Source organism: Saccopteryx bilineata, chromosome 3 (assembly GCF_036850765.1).
Source record: "Saccopteryx bilineata isolate mSacBil1 chromosome 3, mSacBil1_pri_phased_curated, whole genome shotgun sequence".
Classification (NCBI taxonomy): Eukaryota; Metazoa; Chordata; class Mammalia; order Chiroptera; family Emballonuridae; genus Saccopteryx; species Saccopteryx bilineata.
Window position 1 is genome coordinate 67,145,762 of NC_089492.1, and position 20,985 is coordinate 67,166,746.

General features: G+C 39.7%; 1 pseudogene; it reads left to right on the plus strand.

The window, feature by feature from the left end:
- Nucleotides 1-14,290, plus strand: part of LOC136329792 (large ribosomal subunit protein eL42-like) — a 68,089-nt pseudogene extending 53,799 nt beyond the window's left edge.
- Nucleotides 14,291-20,985: the final 6,695 nt, after the last annotated feature.

The following is a 20,985-nucleotide window of genomic DNA, read 5'->3' on the forward strand; positions in this document are numbered from 1 at the left end:
GTTCATCCAAACAGAAAATCAATAAAGATATATTGGCCTTAAAGGAAACACTAGAGCAATTGGTTATGATAGACATCTACAGGACATTTCATCCCAAAGCGATAGAGTATACATTTTTCTCTAGTGTACATAGAACATTCTCAAGAATTGACCATATGTTGGGCCACAAAAATAACATCAGCAAATTCAAAAAAACTGAAATTGTACCAAGCATACTTTCTGATCATAAAACGTTGAAACTAGAATTCAACTGCAAAAAAGAGGAAAAAAATCCCACAAAAATGTGGAAACTAAACAACATACTTTTAAAAAATGAATGGGTCAAAGAAGAAATAAGCACAGAGGTCAACAGATATATACAGACAAATGAAAATGATAATACAACATATCAGAATCTCTGGGATGCAGCAAAAACAGTAATATGAGGGAAGTTCATATCACTTCAGGCCTATATGAACAAACAAGAGAGAGCCCAAGTAAACCACTTAACTTCACACCTTAAGGAACTAGAAAAAGAAGAACAAAGACAACCCAAAATCAGCCGAAGAAAAGAAATAATAAAAATTAGAGCAGAAATAAATGAAATAGAGAACAGAAAAACTATAGAAAAAAATAATAAAACAAGGAGCTGGTTCTTTGAAAAGATCAACAAAATTGACAAACCCTTGGCAAGACTCACCAAGGAAAAAAGAGAAAGGACTCATATAAATAAAATCCAAAATGAAAGAGGAGAAATCACCACAGGCATCATAGATATACAAAGAATAATTGTAGAATACTATGAAAAACTATATGCCACCAAATACAACAATCTAGAAGAAGTGAATAAATTCCTAGAATAATACAACCTTCCTAGACTGAGTCATGAAGAAGCAGAAAGCCTAAACAGACCAATTAGCAGGAAGGAAATAGAAAAAACTATTAAAAACCTCCCCAAAAATAAAAGTCCAGGCCCAGGCGGTTATACTAGTGAATTCTATCAAACATTCAAAGACTTGGTTCCTATTCTACTCAAAGTCTTCCAAAAAACTGAAGAAGAAGCAATACTTCCAAACACATTTTATGAGGCCAACATAACACTCATACTGAAACCTGGCAAGGACGGCACAAGAAAAGAAAACTACAGACCAATATCTCTAATGAACACAGATGCTAAGATACTAAACAAAGTACTGGCAAATTAAACACAACAACATATTAAAAAAATAATACATCATGATCAAGTGGGATTCATCCCAGAATCTCAAGGATGGTTCAACATACGTAAAACGGTTAACATAATACACCATATTATCAACAAAACAAAGTACAAAAACCACATGATCTTATCAATAGATACAGAAAAGGCATTTGATAAAATACAACACAACTTTATGTTTAAGACACTCAACAAAATGGGTATAGAAGGAAAATATCTCAACATGATAAAGGCCATATATGATAAACCATCAGCCAACATCATATTAAATGGCATAAAACTGAAGACTTTCCACCTTAAATCAGGAACAAGACAGGGTTGTCCACTCTCTCCACTCTTATTTAATGTGGTGCTAGAAGTTCTGGCCAGAGCAATCAGACAAGAGAAAGAAATAAAAGGCATCCATATCAGAAAAGAAGAAGTAAAGGTATCACTTTTTGCAGATGATATAATCCTATACATCGAAAACCCCAAAGAATCTACAAAAAGACTACTAGAAACAATAAACCAATACAGTAAGGTCACAGGATACAAAATTAACATACAAAAGTCCATAGCCTTTCTATATGCCAACAATGAAACATTTGAGAACGAACTCAAAAAAATAATCCCCTTCACGATTGCAACAAAAAAATAAAATACCTAGGAATAAACATAACAAAGAATGTAAAGGACCTATATAATAAAAACTACAAAGCACTGTTAAGAGAAATCGAAAAAGACACATGAGATGGAAAAGTATTCCTTGTTCTTGGATAGGAAGAATAAATATAATCAAAATGGCCATATTACCCAAAGCAATTTATAAATTTAATGCAATTCCCATCAAAATTCCTATATTTTTTAAAGAAATGGAACAAAAAATCATCAGATTTATATGGAACTATAAAAAACCCCGAATAGCCAAAGCAATCCTAAGGAAAAAGAACAAAGCTGGGAGCATTACTATACCTGACTTCAGGGTATAGTAATAGGGCCATGACAAACAAAACAGCATGGTATTGACAGAAAAATAGACACTCAGACCAATGGAACAGAATAGAAATCCCAGAAATAAAACCACATATATATGGTCAAATAATCTTTGATAAAGGGGCCAACAACACACAATGGAGAAAAGAAAGCCTCTTCAACAAATGGTGTTGGGAAAACTGGAAAGCCACATGCAAAAGAATGAAACTCGACTACACCCTGTCCCCATGTACTAAAATTAATTCAAAATGGATCAAAGACCTAAATATAAGACCTGAAACAATAAAGTACATAGAAGAAGACATAGGTACTAAAATCATGGACCTGGGTTTTAAAGAACATTTTATGAATTTGACTCCAAAGGCAAGAGAAGTGAAGGCAAAGATAAATGAATGGGACTACATTAGACTAAAAAGTTTTTGCTCAGCAAGAGAAACTGACAACAAAATAGACAGACGGCCAACTAAATGGGAAATGTTATTTTCAAACAACAGCTCAGATAAGGGCCTAATATACAAAATTTACAAAGAACTCATAAAACTCAACAACAAACAAACAAACAATCCAATAAAAAAATGGGAAGAGGACATGAACAGACACTTCTCCCAGGAAGAAATACAAATGGCCAACAGACATATGAAAAGATGCTCATCTTCATTAGTTTTTAGAGAAATGCAAATCAAAACTACAATGAGATACCACCTCACACCTGTTAGATTAACTATTATCAACAAGACAGGTAATAGCAAGTGTTGGAGAGGCTGTGGAGAAAAAGGAACCCTCATTCACTGTTGGTGGGACTGTAAAGTAGTACAACCATTAGGAAGAAGTATGGTGGTTCCTCAAAAAACTGAAAATAGAACTACCTTATGACCCAGCAATCCCTCTACTGGGTATATACCCCCAAAACTCAGAAACATTGATATGTAAAGACACATGTAGCCCCATGTTCATTGCAGCATTGTTCACAGTGGCCAAGACATTGAAACAACCAAAAAGCCCTTCAATAGAAGACTGGATAAAGAAGATGTGGCACATATACACTATGGAATACTACTCAGCCATAAGAAATGATGACATCAGATCATTTACAACAAAATGGTGGGAACTTGATAACATTATATGGAGTGAAATAAGTAAATCAGAAAAAAAACAAGAACTATATGATTCCATACATTGGTGGGACATAAAAACGAGAGTAAGAGACATGGACAAGAGTGTGGTGGTTACCAGGGGTGGGGGAAGGGAGGACGCGAGAGGGAAGGAGGGAGAGGGGAAAGGGAGGGGAAGGGGCACAAAGAAAACTAGATAGAGGGTGACGGAGGACAATCTGAGTCGGGGCAATGGGTATGCAACATAATTGAATAACAAGATAACCTGGACATCTTTTCTTTGAATATATGTACCCTGATTTATTCATGTCACCCATTAACATTAATAAAAATTTATTTAAAAAAATGTTCTTGGGCTAAACTCTTTAACACAGAATATATTTTTTGAAAAGTATGTTTCGTGATAACCTTGTTTAATATTCAGTGGCTTGTTAAATCTGTAAGGAGATAAGAACAAAATTCATTTTTCAGATTCCAGTCAGAATTTTTACTCTTCTAGAAACTGTGTGATCCACACAGATTTAAATTCTGTTTAAAAGTAAAACTTTGGTAAAATTCACTTGTGAAGCCATCAGGCCCAAGACTTTTCTTTTTTGGGAGTTTTTTTGCTTGTTTGTTTGTTTTTTAATTTATTTTAGAGAGGAGAGGGAGAGACAGAGGAGAGACAGAAGGGGGGGGGGGAGGAGCTAGAAGCATCAACTCCCCTATGTGCCTTGACCAGGCAAGCTCAGGGTTTCAAACCGGCGACCTCAGCATTTCCAGGTCAACGCTTTATCCACTGCGCCACCACAGGTCTGGCTTTGGGAGTTTTTTTGATAACTGTTTTAATCTCATTTGTTGTAATCTGTCTGTTTAGGTTTTCTGATTCTTCCAGATTAATTTTTGGAAGATTATATGTTTTGAGGAATTTGTCCATTTCATCTAGGTTGTCTAGTTTTTTGCCATACAGTTCTTCATAGTATTTTCTTACAATATTTTGTATTTCTGTTGTATCAGTTGTTATTTCTCCCCTCTCATTTCTAATTTTATTTATTTGAGTCTGCTCTCTTTTTTTCTTGGTGAATCTGGTTAAAGGTTCATCGATTCCACACATAGGTGAGACATAAAAAATGAGACTCAGAAACATGGACAAGAGTGTGAGGGTTACGGGGTGGGGGGGAGGAGAGGGAGGGGGTTGGGGGAGGGGAGGGGCACACAAAGAAAACCAGTTAGAAGGTGACGGAAGACAATGGGACTTTGGGTGATAGAAATGCAGCATAATCAAATGTCAAAATAACTTAGAGATGTTTTCTCTAAACATATGTACCCTGATTTATCAATGTCACCTCATTAAAATTAATTTTAAAAATAATAATAAATAAATAAAAGTAAAATCTGCTTTTTTCCTTTACATGTTCATCAATACTTTGAGAAAGAGTCTTGGTCAGTATACAATTTCAATGATTTTCCTGCATCTACTTGCTTTGAGTTAGTGTAGGGTTTTTTGGTGTATTTTTTTTTTCTTTCTTTGTTTATTTGTTTTTCTAAAAGAGAGAGGAAAGGAGACAGAGAGAGACATAGAAACATTGATCTGTTCCTGTGTGTACCCTGACCTGTAACCTTGGAATGTGGGGATGATGCTCTAACCAGCCAAGCTCTCCATCCAGGGCTGAATAAGTATATTACCTAGGAATTAATATTTAATCTACTTTTTTCCCAGCTAAGTTTTCAGTCATCATGTGAGGAAGTGTGCTGCCTCCAATAAACATGCATTTCTCTATAAGCTATTCTCAGTCATGTGACAGCTGCAGGTTTAAAGGAGCTGCAGGCCCACATTTGCTATTCCCTCTGCTTGTTTATTTCCCTATCTCTATCCCTTTTAGGGAGCTTTAAGATAAAACAAACAAACCAAAAAAACCAATAAACTATGAATTACAACCCTAGCTTCAGTAAGTGGAAAAACTCAGGTACTAATACCTACCTACATCTGTCCTATTAAAAGATTGGTGATGCCCTGGCTGGGTAGCTCAATTTGGTAGAATGTCCTCTGGATCTGCCAAGGTTGCAGGTTTGATCCTTGGTCAGAACATATACAACAATCAACCAATGGCCCTGACCAGTTTGCTTGATTGGTTAAAGCATCTTCCTAAAGCATAGAGCTTGCTGGTTTGATCCCCAATAAGGGCACATACAGCAACAGATCTCTCTCTCTCTCTCTCTCTTCTTCATTCTAAATCAATAAAATAAACATTTTTAAAAATCAACTAATGAATGCATAAGTGAAACAAGTTGATGTTTATTTCTCTTTCTCTCTCTAAAATCAATAAATAAAATACTTTTTTAATTTTAAAAAGAAAGATTGGTGATATAGTAAAAGAGGCATGATAGTAAGCTTTTATATATTTTTTCCTGGTTTTCTTAATGAAATTATTACAGCAAATTTGGCATTCGAGAGACTGCTGCTCTCAAACACTGGGTCGGTTCTGTTCTTCTCCGAACCTTTCCTCTGCTATATCTGCACCATTTGCTTTTCAAGGCCCTAAATTGGCCAGGACAGCCCCGAATCAGGGTTATAAATGAAGAAAAGCATTAAAAACTTCCCACTCCCTCTCTGCCTTTGTTGGGCAAATGAGTTTGTAAAATCTGTATTTTCTGGTTTTGCTCACTTTTTTTGTTAAAAATGGTGCTCCCCATGGAACTGGCCATCACCCAGGTGATACAGCTAATTACCTTTCTGCTTGGGAAGGGGCTTGGTTATGCCAATGTGTGCTGGAGGAGGGCTTTCCTGCCAAAAAGTTTTAAAGGGAGGAGCTAGGAGGCCATTTAAGAGGAGACCACATTGTTGCAAGGCAGAGTGGCCACGTGGTTGCAAAGGAGGCAGGGAGCAAGATGGCAGGGAGCTGAAGGGGAACAGAGGTGGGGCCTTTGATTCTAGGAAAAACCAGAAAAAGTCAGTGGCTTTGGGAGCACTGAATGGAAAGGGAAGTGTTTTCCCACTGTGTGTATTTTCTCACCCACTGGTTGCGAGCTAGAATAAAGGATGCCCCACCATTTCCTGGCTCTGAAGTTTCATTACCGTCTGTCCCAATCAAATGGGAACCTGCACGGGCCAGGTGGCTGTGATGGCCGCAACTACTGGCCATACAGGCCTTAAGATAAAGCGGCATCGTGGAGAATGCTACAGACCCCAGGCTAGCTGCTTATCGGTTCCAGAAGAGACTTGAGTTTTTCTTTTTAAAGTCTTGTGACATATTTTAAGGCAAGACTTGGGAGTTTTCTGTAGTGAATTTTACATGGATATTTAAAACCCAACAGAAATGCTGATTAATCTGTAGCATTTGTGAATATGCTACTATAATGAATGCCCAGATCAAATTTCTGCCTTTCTCCGGGAGGCCTGTGGAGTTTACAGATTAGTTCAGTTGCAGAGTTAGGCTCTTTACTGTTATCCTCCTTAGGGAAATAAAAAAGTCAGGGGCCTCTTGTCTTGCATCATCAGAGTAGAAACAATAGGTCTTAATGAAGTTCTTGTTTTGATTGAATGCAGAAAGTTTTCATGAAGGACAAGGAAAAACTTTCCTTGTTCTATTTGTGTATAAGCATGTGTATTTAATAATGGTGGGCCAAAATATATCACAAAAGTTTGGTCTTTGAGAAAGGGGCTGCATTTCAACCTAAAGAGGATGGTTAGGAGACAGAGATGATGGCCTACCATATCCTTCTGCTTGGTCTTAGGTTGTCAATTCACTCCCTGCTGTCAAGATTACCCCCACCCAGCACCACCACTGTGCCTCAGGCTGAGAGCATGTTTGTTCCCTGAGCTTTCTGCCTGGAAAAAGTGTGTGTGTGTGTGTGTGTGTGTGCGCGCGCGCGCGCGCTCGCGTGCATGTGTTTTCTTTACTTTTCCCTTTTGTCTTTTTTTTTTTAAATAAAAGAGTGATGGTAACGAGTGAAGTTTCAAGTATACAACAGTTGCTACATGAGTATGAACTGACTTTATCTGACTACAGGATGTCTGTGGGCTCCCAGCAATTTAAATTTCAGTTCCTCATTGCATATTCCCTACATTACAACGTCTACATTTACCAGACCCAAACAGAGAATTCCTTATGCTGGTTTATGGTTTTCATACCTATAAATATATCTATTAACTATTTTTTATTCATGAGCATCTCTGGCTAGAAACAGAATTTTCACATGGAGTCTGACAAAGCTAAACATTAAATTTAAATGATTTAAAACTAGATGACAAATATCAGCAATAAACTAATTTTAAACTAGTTCTCTCCTGAACACTTTTCTAAACATAATGATTTTTTTCTCAGTGTTCTCAGATTCTTAAGCTACATTTTGTTTTCTGTTTTCATAATTACGTACAGAAATGATAAAACGTATGGCCAGACAATGAAGGTCTGATTGTAACCTTAAAAAAGTCAGTTGTAGATTCTTCAGAAGAAAGTATTCACATGGAAAAAATAATAATAAACTTCTTTTTTTTTACTTTTCACTTGTTTGATTTAAATCTCTAAGGATTTTGTAAGGCTGATTTAAGCCTCATATGTTTGGTATAACTTTCAGACTTTTGTGATTGTTAATTAAACTGCAGAAGGAAAAAAGAAAGAAGCTAATTTGAGGAACCAAAATGTGCCATATGGACAATGACTCTCAGCTGACATGGTGATGAAGCTCCACATTATCCCCCACAGGGCCACCCGGGATGCTGTCCTGTCCTCTCCCCTTCACCTGACACACACTCTTGCCTTCTCCTCTCCAACCTCTTGCTCCTATCAAAGGACAGAAATAAAACATCTACAGAGTCCTCGTGTGTCCCTTAGTTACCTCTACACACCGTCCCTTGAACTTTCAAAACAACCCTCTGAAGTAGGAATCTCTATTTTACAGATTCTAATCAGGTCCAGAAAGGTGTTTTGACTAGCCCACTGTCACAGAGCCAATAAATAACAGAAGGACAAGTTTTAAAAATTCTATAAAGCACTGTAGCTAATGTGTAGACAGCACATGGTAGGAATGCCCTGGGGGTGGTCCATTCCCAGGTGGAAGGAGGAAGGAATGACGTGTTAATAAAGACTTCATAGAAGAGTGAGCTCTGAACACGAGGAGAAACAGAAACACAGAGAATGGAAGGGAAATTGAGAGCTTCCCAGTGCCGGAAGCGAGAAAGCCAAAGAATGAGTGACAACTGAATTAAATTAGCAGCTCTGAGAAAATGAAATCCCTAGCCAGCAGGGAAAAATCAAGAATTAGGCCAATTTTTACCACTGAACAATCCCAGAAAATCTTTAAAAATGAAAACACCAGGTATTCACCAGGTTTTTCTGAAACTAGAAGCAGGACCAAACCCAGCAAGATCAGTTGAAAGTATGCTCTAAAACCAACTCCTATCTCCCCTCACCATTAGTCTTTGCTCCACTGCAGCAGAAGACTGGAGGTATATTTTCTACAAAGAGGGCCTGAAGAGACCAGGCACAACAGAGTGCATAGATGCCATCTGAAAATAAGGGGTTAAGTGAGATTTCACATGTCACAGGCAGAAACCCTCAGCATTCCTCCCCAGCCTAGCATTAAGCTGTTCATAACATCCTTTTATTATTTTTATGATATATATGGCATCAGATAGATACGTCCCTGTTTCATTTCTAACACAGGCCATTTAGTATTTTCTCTTTTTCTTGATCAGTCTTGCTAGAGGTATGTCAGTTTTTATCATCTTTTCGAAGAATCAATACTTGGCTTTGCTGGGGGGATTTATTATATTTCTACTCTACTTTATTGATTACAACACTTCTTTTATTATTTTCTGCCTTCCACTTTCTTTGGGTTTACTTTATTCCTCTTTAACTTAATAAGGTGAAAGCTTAATCAATGATTTTAAACCTTTCTTCTTTTTCTAACACATGCATTTAGAGCTATAAATTTTGCTCTGAGCACTGCCTTAGCTACATTCCATGATTCTTGATATATGATATTGTCATTATTATTTAATTCAAAATATTTCCTCTTTTCTATTGTGATTTTTTCCTGTGTTTAATGAATTATTTAGAAGTGTGTTAGTTAATTTCCAAACACTTGGAGATTTTTATGTAAGTGATTTCTAATTTAGTTCCATGCTCTGCATGATTTAATTTATTGAGACTTGCTTTATGGTGTTGCATGAGATCTCTATTGGTTAATGTCCCATAAGCACTTGAAAGAATGTACATTCTGCAGTTGTGGGTCTAGATTTCCATATATGTCAATTAATTCAAGTTGACTTATTATTTTTTTCATAACTTCTATATTCTTACAGATTCTCCCACTTGCTCTATCAATCACTATGAGTGGTGTATATAAAAACTCCTCAGTTATTTTAAAGTTCTTGTCTGTTGATTTCAGATTTATATCATCTCTTGGCCTTATATTATTTGTTTTTTTTCTTATAACTATCAGTCACATATCACTACTTCTTAGTATGTCAAGTAATTCTATAACAGGCATTGTGTTTAAAAGAACAGTAGAAGCCCTGGCTGGCTAGCTCAGTGGTAGAGTGTCAGCCTGGTGTGCGGGAGTCCCAGGTTCGATTCCCAGACAGGGCACACAGGAGAAGCGCCCATCTTCTTCTCCACCCCTCCCCCTCTCCTTCCTCTCTGTCTCTCTCTTCCCCTCCCGCAGCCAAGGCTCCATTGGAGCAAAGATGGTCCGGGCGCTGAGGATGGCTCTGTGGCCTTTGCCTCAGGTGCTAGAATGGCTCTGGTTGCAACAGAGCAATGCCCCAGAGGGGCAGAGCATCGCCCCCTGGTGGGCATGCCGGGTGGATCCCGCTCGGGTGCATGTGGGGTCTGTCTGACTGCCTCCCCATTTCCAACTTCAGAAAAAATAAAAAATAAAATAAAAAATAAATAAATAAAAAAAAAGAACAGTAGAGATTTAGCTGATTGCCTCAATTCAATCAAAAAAATGAACTGGGTCAAGAAGGAATTCCAAAATATTAAGACTCATTTTGTTTCTGTATGTTACCTTCTCCTTGGATGTGGCCAAGATTGGATCTCTGTTTCCTGAGCCCTAAAGTTCAAGAGAGATTCAGTTCTGCTCTTTAGAGGAACTCTAAACTCTTTGACTTGAACTCTTCCTATAGACTGAATGTTGTATCCCACAAAACTCATATCTTGAAATCAAATCCCCAATGTGAGGGTGTTAGGAGGTAGAGCCTACTAATTGCATGTCCTATGTCATGAGGACAAAGCTCTCAGAATTGGAATTAGTGTTTTTACAAAATAAAGTCTCAAAAGAAATCTCAGAGAACTTTCTCATTTTCCTACCATGTGAAAACACAGCAAAAAAATAGCTATCTATAAACCAGGAATTGACTGTCACCAGACACCAGTACTTTAACCTTGAACTTTCCAGCCTCCAGAACTGTGAGAAATAAAATCTGTTGTTTATAAGCAGAGAGATAAATATCTCTTACATTTTGTCACAGTAGCTTGAACAGACTGGCAAAGAAATTAATGCACTATGCCTAAGAAATGGCTTGCTGCTGTAACAAATACCTAAAAATGTGAGGCCAGCTTTAGAGCTGGGTAACGGGAAGACTGGAAGAGTTCTGAGGTGTATTATGGAACATTCCATATTGCCATGGTTACCAGAAAGGGAACGAGGACTGGAGTAGGTCTGTCTAGGGCCGGTCTGTAGCATGTGGGTTCTTGACTTCACACAGGAGAGACTTTACAACATGAATCCAGACAATTTTGAGAGTACATTTACTAAAGTTGGGGACAGTGAAACTGATAGATACGTGAATTCCAAACTGCCCTCTTGATGTTCCGCTTATCTGTCAGACCTCACCCTTACTGGACTATTGACCCTGAGACAGAGGAATTCCAAAAAGTTGACAACCCGCCCCAAGGAGGGGTTCAACACCCACATGCTCGAAGCCCCCCAAGGAGGAGCATTCCGGACATACCAGGACTTTTGCCTCAGTATCCCCTCAGGCTCTCCCAAACACTATATAACTGGCCCCTAGTCTGTAACCGGTGCTCTTCTCCCCCGGGAGAAGTGCCCGGCAGGGTTCCTTTCTTCCTTTCAATAAAGCCTGTGACTCTGGTCTTTCGGACTCCCATGGATTCCAACAGAAACTAGAAAGAACCTAGGATAGAAAAAGCAACAGGAGAAAGCCTAGTTTTGGCTGCTCTGGCTCTCTAGAAACATTATGGGAAAGAAGTGAATCAAGGCGGGGCTGCTGTCAGCTCACTGGAGAGTCAGAGAAAAGGTGGCCTAGGGGACAGATTCAGGGGCTCAGCCCTGGACAAGCTGCCGCTGCCCATTGCTCCCCAGGTTACAAGTCTCGTGGGGCCCTTAAAGTTTGAGAGTAAGAAACTGCACTTGAAAAGGTGATTTGGAGAAGGGTGCATGCTGGCTTCTTTGTCTTGAGGGTTTTTAATCTGCTTTCCACACGTGGGGATTTTAGGGGACGTTTTAGGGGAAATCTAAATAGAATATTCATCAGCTTTTACAGGTGTGCCCTTTCAGGGTCATGGTCTCCACTGATTGGACAGCACCAAGGCAGGAGGTCATTAGTCATTGCCGCTAGGGCTGGTATCACCCAACAGGTTCTGCTGCTTTTCTGAGCCTGAAGCTGAAATACAACTGAGGCCTGGATGTTATCTGTAGGGAGAAAGGTCAGGGGTAAACCACATGACCAGGGGTAAACCACATGTCAGTTTAGAGCCTCTGAACTGCATGACCAGCCATATGCCAGGGGAGGAAAGGCCACCCTGGGGCAAGGTCTGGCACCAGTTCTGCCTGCTGCGAAGCACCTGGGTTTTCTGCCCTGGTGACCAGTATCTGGCTGTAAATTGCTTGGCCAGTTTGTTCAGCTACCTGTCTCAGTTTCCCTGTTCCACTTCCCAAGGAAATTTTATACTTACTATCCTGCCTCACCGTGAACGGACCTCTAAAGGTTATTCTGGTGAGGTCTCAGAAGGAAAAGAAAGGTGCTGTCAGAAAAGCTTCTTTCTCCTTAGAGATTGCCTAAGGAATCCTGAACAGAATTTTAAGGACAAGTTTTCTGAATTGGTACTGATGTTTCTGGAGTTGGCAGTGTGATCTGAGTAGAGTTAGACCAGTTTAAACCTATTTCTGGTGGTAAAGAGAGCATAATTCATTGTGTGATGAAGTGTTTATAGAGATATGCAAAATACGTGTATTTAACACTCCTAATCAACCACTGGCAAGAAATAAGGGGAGGGGGAGAGAGAGGAAAAGCAAGGAGTTAAGTGACTCTACATGTGACACTTCCAAACATTTCTGGAGAATAAGGACTATAACAGCATTTATTAGCCACTTGTAATGTTGCTGGACAAAGAAATAAAAGAAAAGAATAAGGTCAGAGATATGGACCATCAGGAGCCCCTGACGAAGGCCTTCTCTTCTGTAGCTGCAGGGCTAAAACTGCTGGAAATCAATGCAGACTCTTATCCATGAATGATGAATTGCAACAAAACTTGAACTCCCCACCTTGCATGGTGCCTCCTAATAAAGGGAAAGCATTGATTAGGAAAGAATGGGATCCTGTAAGAGGGGGTAGGGCATGTGGGAAAACCCTCATAAAGCTGGGGTCATTGAGCACCTAAATTTTGGGAAACCTCTTTGCCAATGGAAGAGGTCTGCCCACCTACGGAGGTTGACCCCCCCCAACTCCAGTGGTAGGAGCCTCTCCACTTCCATCTGAGAGGATTCATCCTGCATTGCCTGAAGAAACAATGGCTTCCTCTGATGTGCAAGACAATGCCGATTCTCCTTGCGATCCCTGCCCCCTAACCCCTCTTTGCTTCTAAACCTATGATTAGACTCATGTTCCAGCAGGCCCTTAAGAGTGACGTACAATGTGTGACCTCTGAGGAAGTACACTCAACTCCAAAATAACTATTTGTGTTTTCTGCACTTATAGAAGCAGAAATCTGGGGAACACATGTGGGGATGGAGACTAAAGGTGTTAGATAATAGTGGAAGGAACATAAAGTTGGATCAGACCGAAAGTGATATTAACTTGCTAAGCAGAAATCTGCACTGGTGTGCATGCAACTTGAGGAGTTAATAGGTTGGGTTACTTGGCTGAAATCTCAACCAAAAGATGGCCCACTGTGAGCAAATTGGAAATGTCCAATGGGGGAGCTAAATGTATTAATACGTTTTTCCTCCCACCTTCTAAATTCTTCTGGTTAGGGTAACCATCAAATTAACAGAGAAAATTAACAGGAGGAAAGCAAAGTTGTAATACATGTGCATGGGGAATTCACAAAAGCATGAAAATTCCAAGACAGTGAGACAACATTGGGTAGTTAAGACATTTTGGACAAAGAAGAAAGGGGAGGTTGGGGTATTAGATTTCAGAAATGAGAATGGGTAATTTATAGGTAGTTAAGGAGCACAGAGGGGGTGGAGGAAAATCTTTGCTATGCAACTCAGAAACAATGGGACACAGGAAGTATCTAGCCAATAGGACCCTACCAAAAGCCCTCTTGTTTACCATACTTAATTCAAATTATGCTAAGGTGACATCCTAAACTCTCCTTCCGGAAGCACGTTTTTCTTTCTGAATCTCTTGGGCAGAAAAGGTAGAGGGTGGGAGTCAAAGGCTCCCAGTGGGCCTTGTTTCTTAATAAACAGCTTAAGATCAATATCTGGCTTCCCTTCCATGCCAATAGCGCTCTCGCAAATGTGGCAAATGTTCCTGAGACCCGCCGGACTTTCTGTAAGAAGTAGGCAAGCATCAACCCCACAAGGTAATGATACCAGAAGGGCAAGGAGTCTCTGTGTGCCCAGGGAAAGCGGCATTGTGACAGGAAGCAGAGTGGCTATGGTGGGCAGACTAAGCTGATTTTGTGCAAGAAAACTAAAACTACAAAGAGGATTGTGCTGAGGCGTGAATGTGTTGAGCCCAACTGCAGAACTAAGAGAACACTGGCTATTAAGAGATGCAAGCATTTTAAACTGGGATAAGAAGGGAAAGGGCCAAGCGATCCAGTTCTAAGCTTTATATTTTGTTTTATTATGTAACAATAAAACCCTGAGGATAAAAAAAAAAATCAGTCATAAAAGGATATCTTCAAGATGGCAGGATTTGGGTTCTCTTCACCAACATTCTTTGGTTTAATGTAGAGGAAATAGGCCACATTAGATTGAAATGTTAGAGTGGATTTGTCATTCAAGACCTACTCACCCACACTAGGAGCAGTCCAAATACAAACTTTTCACCAAGACTTTAAGAAATAAATTTGTGAGGGGATCCCATTGTCCTTGAAGAATCCTATGATTGGTCTTCCCTGTAGGTCATGCCTTAGAGTGGGAACCATGGCCGCTCAACTGTAAAACCTATGTGGACGAATAAGGGGTCACAGACTAAACCTGACAAGCTCAGGGGAGGCCTACATGGCAGCCTTACAAACTCAGAGACCTACAGTAACCACATAGGATGGTCTGAATTAAAACTTTCTAACTAAAAGCAATTCCTGGTGGGTAGTCATGTCTTAGGGCTGTATTTTTCCCTAACAAAAGTTACTCTTTACCTTAAATGATCCTGTCTGTTGTCTTTTTGCATCTATAATAATGAACCTGATAACATATCTTTGGAATATCAAAGTAATTTTCTTTTTTTTAGGGCCCTCACAGCATGACCACCACACCAGAACAAAAACCAGAAATTCTTCATTGTTATTATCATGTTAATTGTTAGCTATCTTTTACCCACCTGTAAATCCAGGAGCCAGAGCCAGGACCACCATCAGAGCAGCCTGGCCCATGCAGGTTCGCATTGGATTCGGACAGTCGGTAAAGAAACAATGGAGCCAAAAGCTGATGGGCCTTCATCTTTAATCCTAGCTTGTACCTGGCGGGCAAGTAAAAATACACACTGGGCTCCAAAACCCACTCACATTCAGTGCTCACAAAGCTACTGATTTATCCGAGTTTCCTAGAATCAAAGGTTTCTAGCTCACCAGACTTATTCTCCTCAGTTCCCCATCTCCTTCCTTGTCCCAGATACAAACTCTGCACAAACTGGCATCTCACTCAGCACTCCGCCATCTTGACTGCTTGTCCTGGCCTACTCCCCGTGGCCTCCTTCTGCTGCTGGCTCTACTCTCTCACACTAATCATCCCGGGAACCAAGAGCGCAAACTCCCATTCCGCCCCCACTTTATACTGTAGCTTCACAACCTCTAATCCAATATACAAAGTAGGGAAGTCTCTAATACAAAGTCACTTCTCTGAGGCATGATTGGATTGTACCACCCCACATCAAAAAGGGTGGGAAAGGCTTAATCCCAAAACCAAGCCCCAGGCTACAAGGATTCTCAACACACATTAATATCACCTGGGCAACGGCCTCTTCGTGGGCAGCGTCATATTTAACAAAGTGAGTATAATATACTCTATCTGCCCAACACCACCTATGTAAAAGGATTATGTGTCTCTTTGTTTTACTTTTTATCTAATCCTAGAAATTTCTCCACTTTTCTTTCTCCTGCTTCCATAATCGATCACCAGTGAATTTCATGTAACCCTCTTACGCATCCTCCTTTGAATCTAATGTATAAAATAAAGTGCAGAACTGCCATTCTCTGGAGCACTTTCTCAAGCCACTGAGATTTTCACTTCCTGGCAATTGTCATCAGTGTGGCTCAAATAAATACAATGGGAATAGGTGACAGGAGTCACTCACCCTCCAAAGTGGCAGCACTCATCAAAGGGGGAGGGCGATTATGGAGTGGACAGCAGAGTCAGAGCAGCAGCCAGGACAGTCTGACTCGCAGGCCTGTGGGTTGGCTAGTGATGCATAGCGCCATGTCATATGTTCATGTGTAGATCCAAGGGAGGGGAAAAATGTGGGCCTCATTGTTCTTGAAAACAAGTCACGTTTCTTTTACTTTGGAGGAGACTTGGTCTTTAAAGCCAACCCCATCACAGATTCTAAAGAACCACAAGCCTCTGTAGAGTGACATGTAGGCTGATATTCTCTAGAAAACTAGCATTAAAACCAGTTTTCCAAATATGAGGTGTAATACTGGGTTAATATTACTGTATATCCAAGGACCATACAGGAAGCTCATTTTCTTTCCTATCCAGTCCAGCCAAATTTCCTCTAGCTAGCTCATGAAGGTTTATGGAAAGATTGATTAAAGGTTATCAAGTGGACTATGGGATTGTTGGAAAGGCCTGAGAAATGCAGGTCTAAGAAACAAACATTCCTCAGAATTACAAAGGGCAAAGCTGTCCTCTGTGATCAAGAAGTCGCCTGTAAGATTGGAAATATCTAGAACCATCTACTCCCGTCACAGTCAGAAAGCTACCAAAAAAACACCAGTGAATGCCACACAATGTCATCTAAGAAAAAATAGAAGCATTGGGAATATAGTTGCTGTCTTGCTTCTAACTTACCAAGAGTATCTGAGCATCTGATTGACAAACCAAAGTAAAATTCAGGATCCTAGCTGAAGTGAGCCTAGGGCGAGGTTGGAGTGTATGAAATGAGAAACCCTATGTAAAAGCTATGCTGTACAAATTTACATTGGTAACAAAAGAGTGCTGTTTATTAGAGTGCAGAGGTAGAACAAGGTGGCATGGACAACTGAAGCCAATGGGTAGTTGGAGGAAACCATCTTAACTAGCACTTAACATCTTTTTTTACTGATCATTTTAGTGGATGGAAATACTAATTAATAAGTGGCAAAGTAAGTGTTTTGAATTTTGTTTTTGCTTCTGCATGCCTCCTCCTTCAATGTACTAGTAAGTAATAGAAAAACTGATAGGAAGACAGTGATCAGGAAGGAAAACAAGATCCCTTCCTCATTTATTGAATAACCAGCCAAGGAAAAACTGAGCAATGGCTGAATGTTTCCATCCTGTGAGGTTTTCACCAACAATAAAATATTTAAGGTGATAGAAAAAGACACATGTACAAGAAATTTGAAAACTTCGAGGCTTCTGAGTAAAACAGCTCAAAGTAAAATTTTAAATTGATAAGCCTAGAGAAATAAATAAGTGAGGGACAAAGGGCCACGGAGCAACATTTTAATCTAAATCACAGCATTTGATCAAAATATGTTCGCAGTGGATCTAATTTGAGTTCCAGCCAAAAGAGGATGGGCCAACCAGTGGCTAGCCTAGCTTTGCTTTTCTGTGAGCTTTGGCTGGTCATTTTAAACAGACTGTAAATAAGGTAGGTGTGAGGGCTCCTCCAGCGAGCGCTCTTTCCTTAGATGAGTCATGGCCCTCTCCTCTTACCCCCATTGACCTCCAAGGTTTGACTGCTTGTCGTTCCCTCTCAGGGTAGCCACCAACTAGGCTTCTTTTCTACAGGTTCTCCCTTCGCCTTGACAGACACACAGTTGCACTCAAATATTTGGTGAATTGATTGATTACTTAATTAACTAAAGAGTGATTGAGGAGAGCAGTCTTCTAAGCCTCACATTTCTTTGCTGTCCCCCTTTAAGAGATCAGTGCCTCTTATCATTATAACAAATCAGAGAAAATGGCAAGGTTTTAGGCTCTTAATATGTTTGCTTCTTCATTGTCTCTTACTCTCCAATTCCTGAAACTTTATTTATTGGCTAATACTCAGCAGCCCCTCTCACAAGAAGGCTCTCTCAGTTGATCCTAGATTTGGAGCTAACCTGTCTAGACTCCTCTGCAGCTCACAGCGGAGATTTAATGTCAAGACCAGCTGTGATCATGTGGAGAGAGTATGCTCCTCACACCAAAGATTCTTTCCCTGTTCTTCAGACCTTTCCAAACCAACTATAGACTCCTGTCTCATTCTTTCCTAGAATTGGAAGCTACTATATTTGTGGTAAATTGTGATTTCTCCACAGTGGCTGCAAAAATACCTTCCCCTTCTACATGCTGTTCTTACAATATGATTCTGACTCTTCTCCTAGGTGAGGTGTATGTTCCTTTCCCTTGAATTTGTAATAATAGTGAAAGTGATATCATGTGACTTCTGGGGCTAGGTCATCAAAGGTGATAGAGCTTCTGTTTGGGTGTCATGGCTTATGGCTTGTTCTTGGAATCCCTGCTGTGAGGCAGCCCCAAGTGGCCCACTTGGAGGGACTGCTTAGAGAGGCAAGATAGGGTGTTCCAGTGAACAGCACCAGTGAGCTCCTAGAGATGCTCCAGCCAGCAGCCATTTCTAGATATGTGAGTGAGGCAGCCCAGATGAATCCAGGCTCCACCTACCTCTTGAGTCTTCCAGACTCTGACAAGCCATCCCCACTGTAGCCTCTGTAAATTTCTAATCCTCACAATTCTTGAACATAATGATTGTTTTATTCCACTAAGATTTAGGAGCATTTATAATGTAGTAATAGTTACTAGAACCATTCATCTATTTTTTAAAGCTTATTGAGTTCCTAATATTTCTTTGATGAGCATTTTTAGTCTCTACCAGGACTACTGGTTCATTCTTAAAGAAAACTTTTCCTGGTCCTCAGAAGATTTGCAGCTGCCTCTTCCACTGCAATGTCTACTTGGCATTAGTCCTCAAAAGTCTTTCCCTTGCCTGACCGGGCGGTGGTGCAGTGGATAGAGCATCGGACTGGGATGCGGAAGACCCAGGTTCGAGACCCCGAGGTCGCCAGCTTGAGCGAAGGCTCATCTGGTTTGAGCAAAAGCTCATCAGCTTGAGCCCAAGGTCGCTGGCTCGAGCAAGGGGTTACTCGGTCTACTGAAAGCCCACGGTCAAGGCACGTATGAGAAGGCAATCAGTGAACAATTAAGGTGTTGCAATACGCAACAAAAAACTAATGATTGATGCTTCTCATCTCTCCGTTCCTGTCTATCTGTCCCTGTCTATCCCTCTCTCTGACTCTGTCTCTGTAAAAAAAAAAAAAAAAAAAAAAAAAAAAGTCTTCCCCTTGATCCAGTTCTATCTTAATGTGTGTTGTTGTCTACAGCACAATAGCTATGTGGTTGCTAAGGCTATCCCACCCCTTCAGTGCTGCTGGAATTCACCTATTATTCTAAATTAATGTCTAAGACAAAGCTTCCTGGTTGCCATTGGGTCCAGATGGGGAAAATCTCCTCCCAGGAGTTTATTTGTCCAGCATGTTGCTTCCACATGCTCACTGCTTTTTTTGGCTACAGTTGGGGGATAGTTACAACTGCATTATCGGATTATTTTGACAGGTCAATAGGACACATATGTCACCTATAACATTGTCCAGCACACTGTAGGTACTCAATGCATAATAATTTTTGACCCCTTCATCTTTAGTTCAAAAGGTCTTCAGTTCCCAAAGGATGTTCCAGAATATTCTTGTTTCTAAGCTGAGTAATATACTAAGTTTAAAATCCATTTTCAAAGCCAAAATGTTTATCACAGTCTGTGACCAGTGTTCCATCTAGATAACTTTTTTAACCCGGAGGAGGGTTCTTGACACATATTTTCAGGAACCCACAAGTTTATCAACATTATTAAATATTACATTCTCAGCACCATGATAAGCTTATAAATAAAATTTGTTTGTAGTGTTAATACAGAATTTGGAGAAATTTTTATAAAGTTGATTTTAACTTTTTCAAATGCTACTTCTCTTAGAGGTGGCCAGAAGTCCACAGACATGTTCTCAGGGCTCTGGAAAAATGTTGTTATTGTTATTGTTGTCATTGATGTTGTTATAAAATGGGCTTGACTCTGTAAATATAATTTTAAAGCAATGGTTTCAAACCTCTGGTCCCTAACCTTGAGGTAGGGGCCAAGTCAGGGAAGTTCTGGAATCTATATAAGTCCATCAAATTTTCAGGCTAAATAAAAAATATATTACAAACAGCTTTTATTTTATTCCTCAAATGTATGCAGATACAATTATATTTATCAATTTATTTTAAAGTGCTACTAAATTTATTCATATTAGTTTTAGTGAAATAATTTGTTCAACCAATGGTTGTTGAAAGTATAATTACAATATAAGAATATAGAAAATATTTTCTTATTTTTTGTTGATTGATTTTAGAGAGAGAAACACTGATTTGCTGTTCCAGTTACTTATGCATTCATTGGTTGACTCTTGTATGTGCCCTGACTAGAGGTTGAACCTACAATCTTGGCATATCAGGACAATGCTCCAATCAACTGAGTTACCCAGCCAGGATCTAGAAAATACTTTCTCTGTGAAAAGGGTCCTTCTGCTCACAAAGGTTCAAGTGTCATTTCTACTCATCTCCTTCTTCTGGTGTTAAAGATGATGAATTCGTCAGCCACCATAGGGAACAGGGAAATTTCAGAATTACAGCTTTTATTACAAAGATTGCTTAACCATACATAATACTCATAATTTTTACCAAGGGAAAATAAGTTATTTCATAACATAGGCCACATTATATTGCAACAATCCAACTGGGGTCGGGGGGGGGGGGTGTTTCAAAGAGGGCAATGGCTGTGTTTTTGTACAGATCTCTGATTTAACGATATATAATGTGATGGTGATGTGACTGGGGCACATTAATCAGTCTGTGACCACCACCACAACCCTGAATTGAGTAAGATGTTCTTCATAGGAAAATATGTATTACTGTTAGAACAAGACTGAGTTTCAGATAATTTTTATCTTCCCACACTTATATGACAAAGAATAATGTAGCTAATCTTTTTCTATGGTATTTCTGGCTTATTTCTTAAACAGAAGGATTCCTGTTTCCAGAAAAATCTATAAATGTCCACTTTTCTTTCAA